At 38.7% G+C, this 17,198-nt stretch overlaps 1 long non-coding RNA gene across 1 annotated transcript in view; it reads left to right on the top strand.

Moving 5' to 3' along the window:
• LOC116270041 overlaps positions 1–17,198 on the top strand; it is an 83,441-nt gene that overhangs the window by 23,772 nt on the left and 42,471 nt on the right. Inside the window, exon 2 of the long non-coding RNA XR_004177927.1 lies at positions 800–883. This is a non-coding gene — a long non-coding RNA (uncharacterized LOC116270041). The remainder of the gene's footprint in view (positions 1–799; positions 884–17,198) is intronic.

Here is a 17,198-nt window from a genome sequence, read left to right as displayed (position 1 = left end):
TGTCATTCTGATGTATTTGTTAGTATAAACAAAATCAAGCAAGAGTCTTATAATTTTATATCATGCCTGGGAAACAAATGTGTTTGTATATAAGAACACAAAAAGTTATTATGTCCAGAACAGAACTTCTTGATCATTAATTTATTCATTAATTTATTGTTTTATTTTATTTTTTACTACTTATTTATTAAAAATCTATTTATTATTATTATCATTTTTGAGATGGAGTCTCACTCTGTTGCCCAGGCTGGAGTACAATGGTGCAATCTCGACTCACTGCAACCTCTGCCCCCCTGGGTTCAAGAGATTCTCCCGCCTCAGCCTCCCAAGTAGCTGGGATTACACATGGATGCCACCACGCAGGGCGAATTTTTGTATTTTTAGTAGAGAGGGGGTTTCACCATGTTGGTCAGGCTGGTCTCGAACTCCTGACATCAGGTGATCCACCTGCCTCAGCCTCCCAAAGTGCTGGGATTACAGGCGTGAGCCAACACGCCTGGCGATTTATTTCATTTTATTTTTTGCATGTCTATGTGCCTGCATAGTGCTAGTTGAAATTGTTTTGACCTGGATGTTTTGTTGCAGCCTATTAAAAAAATTTATAAGCTCCTAGCTTTTAAAAATATATAAAATAAAACATTCAGTGGGTGGTCTTACCCTTATTCCCAATTACCACCCCATTTTTGAGACTCATTTTAGCTGTGAAGGATGATGCAAGGGTTGGGGCTAGGATAGTATTTGGGGGATGCAAAATACTTGGTAATTAAGACCAATCTGACAGTCATGGTTTTCTTTTCAGAATCATGAAATAGAAGTGGACGTTAAAAAATGCTACAACAAAATGTCAACGTCTGGTGCTAGTCACTTGAGAATACAAAGATGAGTAAGTCATGAAATCTACCTTCAAGGAACTCATAGTCCAGTAGAGAAGATAGGCTTGCAGACACATAATCACTACATCATGTGATAAGAGCTACAGTAAAATTATGTGTAAGACACAGTGAGATAAGAGAGGAGGCAAAGAGTAAATCTGTGAAAAACCTTAAGACTAGATGTGGGGCAGGTTTAAGGGATGAAAGACATTACAAAAGAGGGTATGGTGTATGCAAAAACAGTAAAACAGGAAGCAGCATGGTTAGTTGCAGCTAAATTTTGAAAGGAGTTTATGCTAGAGATTGCTCTTTATTCTGCAGACAAGGAGTCACGGAAGGATTTTAAGCAGGGAAATGTCAGTGCCAGATTTACATTTTAGAGCGATAACTCTGGCAGTAGTGGATGGATGGATTGGTGGGATACACATCATTTGATACAGAAGCCTGACCCTTCTGGAGACCCAAATCCAGTACCATGACATTAAATAGGACCCAGTGAGTGTGGTCCTGTTTTAGCTCCTATGGGTAAGGTAGAGATAGCACACAGAATGCGGTTACAGGACCCAGACACCAATACGCAGTGTGGACAATGCTGTAGGGCACACAGATGCTGACAACTGTGTGCAGCGACATAAGGTTTTGAAGAGTAAAGCGCGGAGGATTATGAGCTCTGTCCCAGTTTGCCAGGGACTGAGTCGTTTTTCAGGACTTTCAGTGTTAACATCGGGAAAGTCCTGAGCAAACTGGGATGGTTGGTCACCCTAAGCAGTTCCTGACAGAAACAGCCTTCCCTCAGTAGCACCTGTTACCCAGACCATCTCCCTGGCAACCAGCTGGGGGTCATCTCCAGGGCAGATTGGAGGGGGAGGAAAGCCAAGTGAGTTTTTTTTGTTTTGTTTTGTTTTTCTGTTTCAGGGGAGGGTAGAGGTGGGAAAGGGGTAGGGGGTGGTGAGTCAGAATAGCTAGGCCAATTGAATGGGAGGAAAGAGAAGAAGAAAGGCTAAGTAGAAGACAGAATGTGGAGGGTTTTTTTCTTATCCAGGATCCTACCTTCATTCTCTGAGATCTTGGGCTCTCTCTGGCGGTAAGGAACATTGCAGCCTCAAAACAGCAAGCATTACAAAGAGTGAATGTGAATATATTTAGTTTTTTATTTACGCATAGGTTTCATATGTTCATGCATGTATTTATTTATTCAGCATTAATGGAGTGCCTACTGTGCACTTAGCACCTTGCTTATGCTCTATCATTTAGTCTTATGCACAACCCTATGACTAGTAGGTAGTATTATTCTCATTTTACAGATGAGGAAAAGGAGGCTCAGAAATTTTGTAACTTCCTACAAGTCACACCTTCACTGGTGGAGCTGAGATCTTAATTTAGGTGTGTCTCTAAAATTCTTGGTCATGCCAGCAAACCAGCATACCCATCTGTGCCTGATCCAACCAGTTACCTGGAGCCACCTGTTACAAATCATACAGATACTTAGGATATTCTGGTTCTAGTTTAATAATAAAGATTCCTGACCATAGTGCTAACAGGTGCTCCCAGGTGATTCCTGTGCCCTGACAATCCTGAGAAGTAACCCACCATAGCCTGGGGGTCTACTAACAAGAGCTCATTAGCTCCTGAGGGAACCATATGTGTAAGTAGCTCATCAGAACACAGTTGTGTTAAGGTGTAAAACCAAAAAGTATCACTGAATCTTTCAACAAATAATTTTCTTGACTCTTCCTCTCCAGCAATTGCTGACCTTGTTTGTAAGATCCTATGTAATCTGGCCTTTGCCTATCTGTCTAACCTCATGTAACCCCATAGCCACAGTATCCGGTTTTTTTTTTTCTCTTTCTTTTTTTATTTATTTATTTTTTATGATCTCCACCACACCAAGCCCATTCCCATTCTATGCCTTTGCACTGGCTCTTCCTTCTGAAGCAGAACACTCCTGCCTGCTTCATGCTAAGCCACTTCTGCTTTCACGTCTCAGCCTAAATTAACTTCCTCAGAGAGGCCGTCTCATTCCCTTGCAATCACTTGTCATTTTCTGCTATTTTCCTAATAATTTATCTTTCGTTTATTATTGTCTTTATTCCTTCTCCCAGTAAATGTAAATTCCACTGTCAACTTTGATCAAAGTCGAGTTGCCAGTACTTAGGGGCTACTGCACATATCAGTACCTGGCACATAATAGGTGCTTATTAAATGCTGGTTGATTTGGAGAAGAGCGATCACATTCTTTGATTTTACACTTTGATTTTTACAAGTAAGAACTTTTGTCTTAGGTACAAAGTAAACCTCCCACTGCCATTTAAGACTTTTTCCTCTGGTTTATGAAAGAAGACATCTCTTTCTTTTTATGAGCCTCTATATAATGTCCCTCTAGAGGATTTAAGACTGTTATTAAATTGCCCCTTAACCTCCTCTACATTAGGTGAAATGTCCTAATTCTTAACCTTCTGCCAGTTCTTTTGTCATTTTAGTACTTTTTCTCTGATCCTTTTCACTTAAGTAGTTGTGTTCAGAACAGGTCCAGTAGGTGAGTGAGGCTATGGCTGATGGTCATGAGTTGAACATGATATGCTATGATATGCTATTCCATGCCCTCTTGTATGTTTTTTACTATTTTTTGTTTTTAGTCTGTTTCTTTTCAGATTATTTTAATCTGTTTCTTGTGGTGCATTTTGGTCTTAATATCTTTTTAAACTTTAAAATCCCAGAGCTTGCTATCACTGCAAGTAGTATTCCCCAGCAAGGTGACATCTGTTGAGGTTTGCCACCAGTTTCCAGTCCCAGGGCTTCCTTGTGGACGACTGTGCCTGCGTGCCCATACCTGTGAGGCTGGTGACTGCTGCTGCTATTCCTGTGGCTAAGCCAAGAATGGATGCAGATAAATTTAGTTTTCTCGCTATGTTCACAAAAGGCCATAGCTTGTTTTCATGTGGACTATGAAAGCCTAGGAATGACTGTGTGTGCTGCTCTGAGAAAGTTAACCAGGTTCTGGGCCCAGCTCCAAGGAGACGTTTCTGACTCATTGGAAAGGCAGAAGAGTGCAGAAGAGTGAGAAAGCATGGATTTAGAAAGTGGACTCATCTGGGCTTAAATACCAGCTGTGCCACTTATGTCATTTGCGATCAGTCTTTTCACTTGTTAAACATCAGACATTGTTATTGTCTATCTTGTAGGCTTGTAAAGATTATCAAATGAGGACATTTATGTAAAACTCCTAACATAGAACTCAATACATGTTTGTTAGCTACCTTTCCCTGTGACCTCTTCACCTTAGAGCAGGGAGATGTTCCTCTGTTTCTCTGAGTGTACCATAGAATCTTGCCCTGTGTTCACTGTCCGAGTATAAAGCACTGCTTGGATCTAGATTTTCAGTTCCAATAACTTTTTTTCACTTTTACCAAGGTCTCTCTGTTAACCTGCTCTCTACTACCCTCGTGTGGCCACCCTGACCCTTTGTCATTTCTGATCCTCTGCTCCCTCAGTGTGGTGGCTTTGCTGTAATGCAGCCGCTCCCAGACTTCTCACTCCTCCGAGTTTTAACACATACCTGAAACATTTTTCAGTTTAATTTTAGTCTTCTCTTCTCAGGTAGTGTTATCTCAGTTCTTCTAACCTTTTCTCACTTCTTTCTAATATTTACCCATCTGTCAAAGACTGCATGAATTATTTCCTGCATGTTGAGAGTTTGGACCCAGTGAGGCCTCCTCAAGTTTCAGATCCCATTATCTGTTTCGTTGCTCAACACCAAGTTCTCTTTCACATGAATGACAAAAAAACAATGTACAGTTGCCCCTTGAACAACACGGATTTGAACTGTGTGGAGATCCACTTCCAGGCTGATTTTTTTTTTTCAATAAATACAGTTTGCCCTCTGTATCTGCAGCCTCCATATCTGCAACCAAACAATAGTCTCCGGATGGGCAATCTGCAGATACGGAGGGCAAACTTTTTCTATATGCCAGTTTCCTGGTTCTGCTGGTTCTGCTGTTTTCACAGGTCCAATTGTAGATCTTGAGTATGTGCAGATTTTGGTATCCTATGGCAGGGGTGTGGGCATCCTGCAGCCAATCCCCAGCAGATACTGAGGGATGACTGTTTTGTCATAGATTATTTAATCATAGAAAAGCTCTATTTTTTTCCCCCTGCAAACTCAAATCTGTTTAAGTTAATAAGGAAAAGTATACCTATTCTTGCCTTGTTAAAGGGTAATGATGGATCTTGGATAGACCCAGAATGTTAGCACTTCAAAGTGAGGATGTGTAGACAAAGAATGTAACTGTTTTATCCCTTTCCTAATTGCATAGCATCTCTAGCACAGGGAATGAAGGATTATTTAGGATATAGTCAGTATACTAGTTTGAAAAACTTTGTGGATGAAAAATAAGGGAAATCAATTTGATGAAATGGCTAGTTTAAACCAAATTTGGGAGGTGGGATTTGAAAACTAGACACTGAAGAGCTTTATCTTTATCCCAATGTCAGTTGGAAAAAAATTGTAGCAGGATGTTATGTTATTGAATTGGTATTTAAAGATTAATTCTAAGATTCAGTGTGGTAAAGATGGTAATTTTTAATTTATAAATTTGATGCAATACTATGCTAAATTCCAATAAGATATTTTATGGAACTTGACTAGCCTATTCTAACATTCCCTTGGAAGATAAAGTCAAGAGTAAATAGCCATAATTTTTTAAACACATGGGGCTAAGGGGGAGGATGATTTTCTAGCTATCCTAAGCGACTTTAAAATTATAGCAATTAAAACATGAAATCTTGGCACAGGAATACATAAATAGAACCATGGAGCAGAAGAGAGAGTGTAGTTACAAACCAACTTGGAAATTTAGTGTATGAAGAGTGCTACCTCCATTATATACTACACTTCTAATCAGTGACTAGAGGGTTGTACTGTTTAAAGACATTAGAGTAATTGGTTATCTATTTGTCAGTTGGTATGGGATAGGTTTAGCCTTTCCTTATGCCATATACAGCAATATATTTCAGGTGGACTCGTGCTAAATTTTATAAACCAAGCAACACTAAAAATGTTTGTAAAAACTGTCGAAAAATATACTTAATCTTAGAGTGGGAAAGACCTTCCTAAGCAAGACACAACAGCTAGACTCGATAAAGGAAAAGACTGATAAGATTTACTGCATGATTTTTAAAACTGTTATAATTACAGACCCATAGACAAAATGTAAAAGTAAGTCACAGACTGTGAAAATTTTATTTGCAACATATATACCAAAGTATCAAAATTGCTAACATGCAAAATAGTCAGCAAATAAACATAAAAAAGACAAACAGTCCAAGAGAAAATTGGGCAAAGGATATGAGTAGGAATTCTCAGAAAAAAAATACAGTTGTCTAATAAACATCTGAAAAGATGATCAACGGCATATGGATTTTGAGAAATAGAAGTTACAGCACCAGAGAGATCCTAGACTGTTAAAAGGCATCGAAGAACCCATCAGATTGTTAAAAATTAAAATGATGGATAATACTCAGTGTTGGCAAGTGCTTAGGGAAATAGGCACCTTTATATATTGTTAGTGAGGATGTAAATTGGCACAGCCTTTTTGGAGATATTTTGGCAGAATGTATTGGAATTAAAAATAGAAATACCAGCAGTGCTATTTCTACAAATTATGCTATAGATCTGTTCACACATGGGTGCTCTGATTTATGTGCAGAGATATGCATCGCATCATTTTTTTCCAGTAGTGAAAAATTGAAGACAACATAAATATTCATCAATAGTGAATTGGATAAATAAATTATGCTATATTATACTTTGTAATAACACATTGCAGTTAAAAAGAATGAGGTAAATTTATACCTACCAACATGGAAAGATACAGAAGGTATGTTGTTAAGTGAAAATACAAAGAAAATACACATACAGCTATCCCTTTTGTGTAAAATGGGAAAAAAAGCCTAAAACATATACATATGTATATGTTAAATCTTATATGCATATAAATATGTGTTTAAGTAAATGAATAGTTACTTACTGGCTGTGTGACTTCAGGCAAGATACTTAATCGCCTCAGTGTTTTTTTTCATTGTATGGAAAATAGAGATAATTTTACATGACCCCTAGGGTTGTATGATGTGAGAATTAAATAAATTAATCTATTTAAAGTGCTTTAAATAGTGCCTGGCACATAGTAGGCACTTGAGTGTTTCTATTGTTCAGATGCATATTAAAATTGGAAAATTATTTTCTGGGCTAGGACTGAGACTTAAGTTACAAGGGGGACTATAATTATCCATATTATATACTTCATATTTTTATAATAATGGTGTGCTTATGTATTGAATGATTAATTTTTTTAAATTAAAAGCTTATTCTAAGAATATGGGTTAAAAGATGATTATAGAAATCCAGGACCAAAGTAAGAGTCCTGAGCAAGGGCAGTGGAATTGGGAAGGAAAAAGAGGTGCTACATTTGGTGTTGGTTATGGGAAGCAAGACAGAGGGAGAAGGTTGAGGCAGCTCTCAGTTTTGGCTTTTCAGTGACTTGGAAAATGCTGAACCATGAAAAGAAATAGTGGAATTAGGAGAACCTTTTTGTGGGGTGTAGTATTTTGGAATGAAGGAGGATGAGTGTCTTACATCAGGCTGCTAAAACAGAATACCATAAATTATGTGGCTTAAACAACAGACTTTGGTTTCTCACAATTCTGGAGGCTGGGAAGTCCAAGATAAAGGTACTGGTGGATTTGATTCCTGTTGAGTGTCCTCTTCCTGGTTTGCAGACAGCCACATTCTCAACGTGTCTTTACATGGTGGAAAAAGAGATTGTTTCCCTGTGTCTCTTCTTATAATGACACTAATTCCATCTATTATGGTTCCACCTTCATGACCAAATCACCTCTCACATCTAAATACATGAGGGATTAGAGTGTTAACATATAAATTAGAGGGAGACATAATCAATTCATAACAATTTTGTTAAATTACATTGAGTTTAAGCTGAGGGCAACCCATCAAGTAGGAAATATTCAATAGACTGGATATGCAAACTGGAGCTCTGGAGAAAGTTGAATGTTCTACCACTTTGAAGTAGAGCAGCAGAAGAAGCCTAAAGTTCTCAGTCTCATTTTAAGAGTTCTCATCTAACATTTCCATTACAAAAATCAAGAACTGTGGTATTATAGGATGATATGTGGCTAAGAAGACAAAGACCTGTTCTAGTGGTTTTGATTGTTGATTCTTTTTCTTTGGTAAACATACATTGAACAACTACCATGTGCCAGGCACTGCCCAGACTATCAAGGGTAAAAAGAACTCAAGTTGCTCTCTCTCTGGTAGGAAGAGAGATGCACAAAATTGAGTACATTACAGAGTGCTCAGTCCTCCGATAGCCATATGCACAGGGTGCAGTAATGGTGTGAAGGTGGGTGTGATCCAGTCTGCTTGGGGTTGTGGTGGATGTCAGGGAAGATATTATAGAAAATGAGGTGATTGATATTGAGTCTTCTAGGAGGAGGAACAGTCTTCCAGACAGATGTGAGGGTGGGAACATGAGAAAGGCATTCCAAAAAGAGAAACCGTTGCAGCATACCTAGTCCTATTAGTATGGAAAAGGAACCTTTTTATTTTTCATTTTGGGAACTCTAAGTACTTACTGTAAAACATAAGCTGAGAGGGGAGGCTGACGGATAATAGTAACTGATGTTGAAAAGATGAACAAGAATCAGATCACAAATGGCTTCTAGGCTCTTCTCTAGACAAGAGAGAACTTTAAGGGGTTTTGCCTTCAGGAAAAATAATTGCACTGTTGGTGGTGTGGCTGATTGGCAGAAAGGGAGCAGGGGTGGTTACAGGTAGACAAGTGAGGGATTATTAAAGCATCAAATAGTCCTGGCTGCATCATCCTGATACCAAAGGCCTGGCAGAAACACAACAAAAAACAGAATTTTAGACCAATATTCCTGATGAACATAGATGCGAAAATCCTCAATAAAATACTGGCAAACAGAATCCAGCAGCACATCTAAAAGCTTATCCACCATGACCAAGTCAGTTGCATCCTTGGATGCAAGGCTGGTTCAACATATGCAAATCAATAAACGTAATCCATCACATGAACAGAGCTAACGACAAAATCCAGATGATTATCTCAATAGATGCAGAGAAGGCCTTCGACAAAATTCAACACCCTTCAAGCTAAAAACTCTCAATAAACTAGGTATTGATGGAAGGTATCTCAAAATAATAAGAGCTATTTATGACAGACACACAGCCAGTATCATACTGAATGGACAAAAACTGGAAGCATTCCCTTTGAAAACCGGCACAAGACAAGGATGCCCTCTCTCACCTCTCCTATTCAACATTGTGTTGGAAGTTCTGGCCAGGGCAATCAGGCAAGAGAAAGAAATAAAGGGTGTTCAATTAGGAAAAGAGGAAGTCAAATTGCCCCTGTTTGCAGATGACAGGATTGTATATTTAGAAAACCCCATTGTCTCAGCCCAAAAACTCCTGAAGCTGATAAGCAACTTCAGCAAAGTCTCAGGATACAAAATCGATGTGCAAAAATCACAAGCATTCCTCTACACCAATAACAAAGAGAGAGCCAAAACATGAGTGAACTCCCATTCACAATTGCTACAAAGAGAATAAAATACCTAGGAATCCACCTTACAAGGGATGTGAAGGACCTCTTCAAGGAGAACTACAAAGCACTACTCAAGGAAATAAAAGAGCACACAAACAAATGGAAAAACTTTCCATGCTCATGGATAGGAAGCTACCCATCAAGCTACCAATGACTTTCTTCACAGAATCGGAGAAAACTACTTTAAAGTTCATGTAGAACCAAAACAGAGCCCGCATTGCCAAGACAATCCTAAGCAAAAAGAACAAAACTGGAGGCATCAGGCTACCTGACTTCAGATTATATTACAAGGCTACGGTAACCAAAACTGCATGGTACTGGTACCAAATCAGATATATAGACCAATGGAACAGAATGGAGGCCTCAGAAATAACACCATATATCTACAACCATCTGATCTTTGACAAACTAGACAAAAACAAGAAATGGGGAAAAAATTCCCTATTTAATAAATGATGTTGGGAAAACTGGCTAACCATATGTAGGAAGCTGAAATTGGATCCCTTCCTTACACCTTTTACAAAAATTAATTGAAGATGGATTAAAAGACTTAAATGTTAGACCTAAAACCATAAAAACCCTAGAAGAAAACCTAGGCAGTACCATTCAGGACATAGGCATGGGCAAGGACTTCATGACTAAAACACCAAAAGCAATGGCAACAAAAGCCAAAATACACAGATGGGACCTAATTGAGCTAAAGAGCTTCTGCACGGCAAAAGAAACTACCATCAGAGTGAACAGACAACCTACAGAATGGGAGAAAATTTTTGCAATCTACCCATCTGACAAAGGGCTAATATCCAGAATCTACAAAGAACTCAAATTTACAAGAAAAAAAACAACCCCATCAAAAGTGAGCAAAGGATATGAACAGACACTTCTCAAAAGAAGACATTTATGCAGCCAACAGACACATGAAAAAATGCTCATCCTCACTGGTCATCAGAGAAATGCAAATCAAAACCACAATGAGATAGATACCATCTCACGCCAGTTAGAATGGCGATCATTAAAAAGTCAGGACACAACAGATGCTGGAGAGGATGTGGAGAGATAGGAACGCTTTTACACTGTTGGTGGGAATGTAAATTAGTTCAACCATTGTGGAAGACTATGTGGTGATTCCTCGAGGATCTAGAACTAGTAATACCTTTTGACCCAGTGATGCCATTACTGGATATATACCCAAAGGATTATAAATCATGCTACTATAAAGACACATGCACATGTTTGTTTGTTATGGCACTATTCACAATAGCAAAGACTTGGAACCAACCCAAATGTCCATCGATGATAGACTGGATTGAGAAAATGTGGCATGTATACAGCATGGAATACTATGCAGCCATAAAAAGAATGAGTTCATGTGCTTTGCAGGGACATGGATGAAGCTAGAAACCATAATTCTCAGCAAACTATCACAAGGACAGAAAACTAAACACTGCATGTTCTCACTCATCGGTGGGAATTGAACAATAAGAATACTTGAACACAGGGCGAGGAACATCACACAGTGGGGCCTGTCAGGGGGTGGGGAGCTGGGGAAGGGATAGCATTAGGAGAAATACCTAATATAAATGACAAGTTGATGGGTGTAGCAAACCACCATGGCACATGAATACATATGTAACAAACCTGCACGTTGCGCACATGTACCCTAGAACTTAAAAGTATAATAAAAGAACAAAATATGTAAATAAATAAACAAACAAACAAATAGTCCTGACTACAGAGGATGAACTATCTGAACTAGGCCAAGAGCAGTGAGAATAGAAATCGAGGCATATGTTTGAGAGCTATTAAAGAGACAGAGTAGATAGACCTTAGTAGCCGATTAAATTTGGAAGATAAGTTTTAAGGGGAGGAGCCTTGACTCATTCCGCATTTCTGGCTTAAGAGACTGGATGGCCAGTTTTGTCTCCCCAAAACTGCTTGTATCAGATCAATCTTCTTTCAATTTACTGTTATGTAGCCATTCTATTACTGTGGTTCAGATCTCCATCATATCTTAACTTGACTACTGCAAAAGCCTCTTCACTGTGCACTCTTGAAATTATCTGCTACAGCCAGAGTGATCTTTCTAAAATGCAAATGAAATCATCGTTCTCCCTTACTTAGAACCCTTCACTGCCTCTGCATCTCCTACAGGATTACAATTGGCCTTTAACATGACATATGTTGATCTGCATGTTCTGATTTTTGTTTCCACATGCCTTGTCACTTCCTGCCTGGGATTTTGGACTTAAGCAATATCTCTCATTTCCTGTAGTTTCTTATGCAGACAGGATGGTTTTTGCTGTATTTGTACTCATGCTTTCCTCTCTTATCTCCTTGGCTCCCCCAACACACACACATACACGCATGCGCGCGTGCACACACACACACACACACAAAATCTCTCTCTCCATCCCTAATCTCTTCTTTTGCTCTGTTTACAGCTGTTCTTACTTTGAACCTCAGCTTAGGTCTGCAGCCCTAGGAAACATTCTTAGACTTCGCAGACTGGATTCATTTGCCCATTTTTGGTTTTGTAGCATGCCAGACATATGATTTCTAGAGTTGGGCAACTTTGTTTCATGACTTTATTTTTCTATTTTTGACTGTGATTTTTATTAAGAATAGACATGATATCATCATTATCTTTATATCTCCAATACTCAGCACATTTCTTATTGTATAGTAGGTATTTATGGATTTATGGAGCAAATAAATAAAGTAATAAATGAGTAGGTGGATGATGATAACCATTAATTAAACTAGTGGATTAGGCCGGGTATTGTGGCTCACCCCTGTAATCCCAGCACTTTGGGAGGCTGAGGCGGGCAGATCACCTGAGGTCAGGAGTTCAAGACTTACCTGGCCAACATGGTGAAACCCTGTCTTTACTAAAATACAAAAATTAGCTGGGCATGGTGGCAGGTGCCTGAAATCCCAGCTACTAGGGAGGCTGAGGCAGAAGAATTGCTTAGCCCAGGAGGCAGAGGTTTCAGTGAGCTGAGATTGCACCACTGCACTCCAGCCTGGGTGACAGAGTGAGATTCCATCTCAAAAAAAATAGATGAATAAACTAGTGGATTATGAAGAACAGATTTATGGGGAAATATAAGTTCTTATTTGTACATGTTGCAGTTGAGATCATTGTGAGTCACATAGGAATGGCAATCTAAAGGCAACTGAGTATCCCAATCTGGATTTCACATGGTATGTCTGATTTTAAGGTGCAGATTTAAGGATTTTCAGCTCATAGCTGGTAATACATGTAGTACATATGCCATTTACAATTACCTAGGGAGAAAATCTAAAGAAGAGCACCAAGGTACACTTTATGGCAGTGTTTTTGACCACAACTCATATGCCTATATGTATACATTCATATGCAGCTGATACAAAAATTTCATGAAACAATACATGGTCTTCTTAGAGGGTGATACCCTCAGCTATTTTCTTTTCTGTTCTGTCATATCCTATTCTATCATCTCTTCTCTCTGCTGTTAAATAATATAAAAATACTGCTAACCTTCTGGCTTGCAGTCTGATAAGTGTCACTCTTTGGAACACTGATATTTAAGAAGGAAGAGGAGGAGCTGGTGAAAGAGATTGAGAAGGAGGGGCTGAGGGATAGGAGGTAAATGAGAAGACAGTGGCATGCCCCAGAAGCAAGAGGAGTCAGCATTTCTAAGGGTGAAGATGTGGTGACTGCAGAAAGGTGAAGTGAAACTATTCGATTTGACAATTAGCAGCAAGCCATTAGTGACTTTAGTGAGGACATTTAGCAGTTGCTAGAGTGGAGTCAGTTGAGGAATGGATGGGGTAAAGAGGAAAAAACCCAAGCATTAACTATTCTTTCTAAAAATAAAGACTGTCAGGCACTAGTCTACTAAAGATTTTCTCTTTCTTTATCACACTTATAATGACTTTACAAGATAGATTTTATTACTTCTGTGAATTTTTTTTTTTTTTTTTTTGAGACAGAGTCTCGCACTTTCACCTGGGCTGGAGCTCAATGGCATGGTCTCGGCTCACTGCAACCTCTATCTCCCAGGTTCAAGTGATTCTCCTGCCTCGGCCTCCCGAGCAGCTGGGATTACAGGCGCCCGCCACCACGCCTGGCTAATTTTTTTGTATTTTTAGTAGAGACGGGGTTTCACTGTGTTGGCCAGTCTGGTCTCGAACTCCTAACCTCATGATCCGCCCCCCTCGGCCTCCCAAAGTGCTAGAATTGCAAGTGTGAGCTACCACGCCTGGCCAATTCTGTGGATTTTTAAAATCAGATAAGTAATCTGAATCTCTGAGATCATTTAGGTTCCTTTAGGTATCCAACATCATATACAGCTGAGATTCAAACCCTGGGTGTCCCAACTTGGAAGTCTATAGTTTTCTAATTGGATCATAACTGTTTGTCTATTTTTGTGATATTGGATACATGATTTAATTTCTGTGGTTCTGAGTTTGTTAATCTATGTAATTACAGATGGAGAGGCTTGACAAAAATTACAGACTACAGAAATATAGAAAATAAAGAGCAAACATTCACCCACTTAGCATTATCAATTTGATCTTCAAATTAGATTTTCTCTAAATTAATAAAAGTAATAAGAATATGTGACAAAAATTCAGCTGATCCATGAATAAAAGAGACTTGATTATTTTAAAACCCTTTTCCATTTTGAACATTCTGTGATTCCAAGAAGAGGTTAATTGATGCTTTTGATTTTCTAGTTTACCCGTTAAGAATAAATGCAAAGCATTCTGCTCTTACCTGCCCTGCATAATCTTTGTGTAAAGATTATGTTGGGGATTCCCCTCAATAAAATAATGGCAAAACAAATCCAGCAGCACATCAAAAAGGTTATCCACCATGATCAAGTCAGCTTCATCCCTGGGATGCAAGACTGATTCAACATATGCAAATCAATAAACGTAATCCATCACATAAACAGACCCAATGACAAAAATCATGTGATTATCTCAATAGATGCAGACAAGGCCTTCGATAAAATTCACCAGCCCTTCAAGCTAAAAACATTCAATAAACTAGGTACTGATGGAACATATCTCAAAATAATAAGAGCTATTTATGACAAACCCACAGCCAATATCACACTGAGTGGGCAAAAGCTGGAAGCATTCCCTTTGAAAACTGGCACAAGACAAGGATGCCCTCTCTCACCACTCCTATTCAACATAGTATTGGAAATTCTGGCCAGGGCAATCAGACAAGAGAAAGAAATAAAGCATATTCAAATAGGAAGAGAGGAAGTCAAATTATCTCTGTTTGCAGACAGCATGATTGTATATTTAGAAAACCTCATCGTCTCAGCCCAAAAACTCCTGAAGCTGATAAGCAACTTCAGCAAAGTCTCAGGATACAAAATCAATGTGCAAAAATCACAAGCATTCCTATACACCAATAATAGACAGACAGAGAGCCAAATCATGAGCAAACTCCCACTCACAATTGCTACAAAGAGAATAAAATACCTAGGAATCCCAACTTACAAGGGATATGAAGGACTTCTTGAAGGAGAACTACAAAGCACTGCTCAAGGAAATCAGAGAGGACACAAACAAATGTAAAAGCATTCCTTGCTCATAGATAGGAAGCATCAATATCATGAAAATGGCCATGCTGCCCAAAGTAATTTATAGATTCAATCCTATTCCCATCAAGCTACCATAGACTTTCTTCACAGAATTAGAAAAAACTACTTTAAGTTTCATATGGAACCAAAAAGCCCACATAGCCAAGACGATCCTAAGCGAAAAGGACAAAGCTGGAGGCATCACGCTACCTGACTTCAAACTGTACTACAAGGGTACAGCAACCAAAATAGCATGGTACTATAGACCAAAGGAACAGAACAGAGGCCTCAGTAATAATGCCACACATCTACAACCATCTGATCTTTGACAAACCTGACAAAAACAAGCAATGGGGAAAGGATTCCCTATTTAACAAATGATGTTTGGAAAACTGACTAGCCATATGCAGAAAACAAAAACTGGACCCCTTCCTTATACCTTATACAAAAATTAATCCAAGATGGATTAAAGACTTAAACATAAGACCCAAAACCATAAAAACCATAGAAGAAAATTTAGGCAATACCATTCAGGACATAGGCATGGGCAAAGACTTCATGACTAAAACACCACAAGCAATGGCAACAAAAGCCAAAATTGAGAAATGGGATCTAATTACACTAAAGAGCTTCTGCACAGCAAAAGAAACTATCCCAGAGTGAACAGGCAACCTACAGAATGGGAGAAAATTTTTATAATTTATCCATCCGACAAAGGACTAATATCCAGAACCTACAGGGAACTTAAACAAATTTACAAGAAAAAAACAAAGAAGCTCATCAAAAAGTGGGTGAAGTTTATGCACAGACACTTTTCAAAAGAAGACATTTATGTGGCCAATAAACATATGAAAGAAAGCTCATCATCACTGGTCGTTAGAGAAATGCAAATCAAAACCACAATGAGATAACGTCTCATGCCAGTTAGAATTAAAAAGTCAGGAAACAACAGATGCTGGAGAGGATGTGGAAAAATAGAAACACTTCTATACTGTTGGTGGGAGTGTAAATTAGTTCAACCATTGTGGAAGACACTGTGGCGATTCCTCAAGTATCTAGAATTAGAAATACCATTTGACCTAGCAATCCCATCACTGGGTATATACCCAAAAGATTATAAGTCATTCTACTATAAAGACACATGCACACATATGTTTACTGCAGCACTATTCACAATAGCAAAGACTTGGAACCAACCCAAATGTCCATCAATGTTAGACTGGATAAAGAAAATGTGGCACATATACACCATGGAATACTGTGCAGCCATAAAAAGAATGAGTTCATGTCCTTTGCAGGGACATGAAAGGAGCTGGAAACCATCATTCTCAGCAAATTAACACAGGAACAGAAAACCAAACACCACATCTTCTCACTAATAAGTGGGAGTTGAACAATGAGAACATATGGGCACAGGGAGAGGAACATCACACACTGGGGCCTGTTGGGGGCTAGAGGGCAGGGGGAGGATAGCGTTAGGAGAAATACCTAATGGAGATGACGGGTTGATGGGTGCAGCAAACCACCATGGCACATGTATACCTATGTAACAAACCTGCATGTTCTGGACATGTATCCCAGAACTTAAAGTATAATAATAATAATAAAAAGACTATGTTGGGGATTCCAAGCAAGTATCTCAACATACTGATTTTATTTCCTTGGATATATACCCAGTAGTGGGATTGCCGGATCCTGTGGTAGCTCTCTTTTAAAATGTCTTAAGAACCTTTATACTGTTTTCCATAATGGCTAGCTACAGTTAACTATTCCACAATATATATGTACTTCAAAATACCATGTTGTGCATAGTAAAAATACACAATATTATAGGTCAATTAAAAAAAAATTAAGAAGAGCGACTCAGTAACACTGTAGTGACATTTTAAAAAGCATCAAATTAGGAGTTGGAAAACCTGGAATGGAGGATCAGATTCATGAATGCCAAGCTGACTGATCTTGAGCAAATTGTTTTATTTAATCCGGAAATCAGTTTCTTATGTCTTAAGGTAGCTGGGAGGAGAATGAGCCACTAAAGAAGAACGCAGAGAGAGCTCCCTTACGCACCTGCCTGTGCTGTTTGTTCTCTTTTAAGCAGCACG

The sequence above is a fragment of the Papio anubis genome, chromosome 1 (genome assembly GCF_008728515.1).
Source record: "Papio anubis isolate 15944 chromosome 1, Panubis1.0, whole genome shotgun sequence".
In the NCBI taxonomy this organism is placed as follows: domain Eukaryota; kingdom Metazoa; phylum Chordata; class Mammalia; order Primates; family Cercopithecidae; genus Papio; species Papio anubis.
Note: the sequence above shows the minus strand (reverse complement) of the source record. Positions and strands in the feature narration are given on the sequence as shown.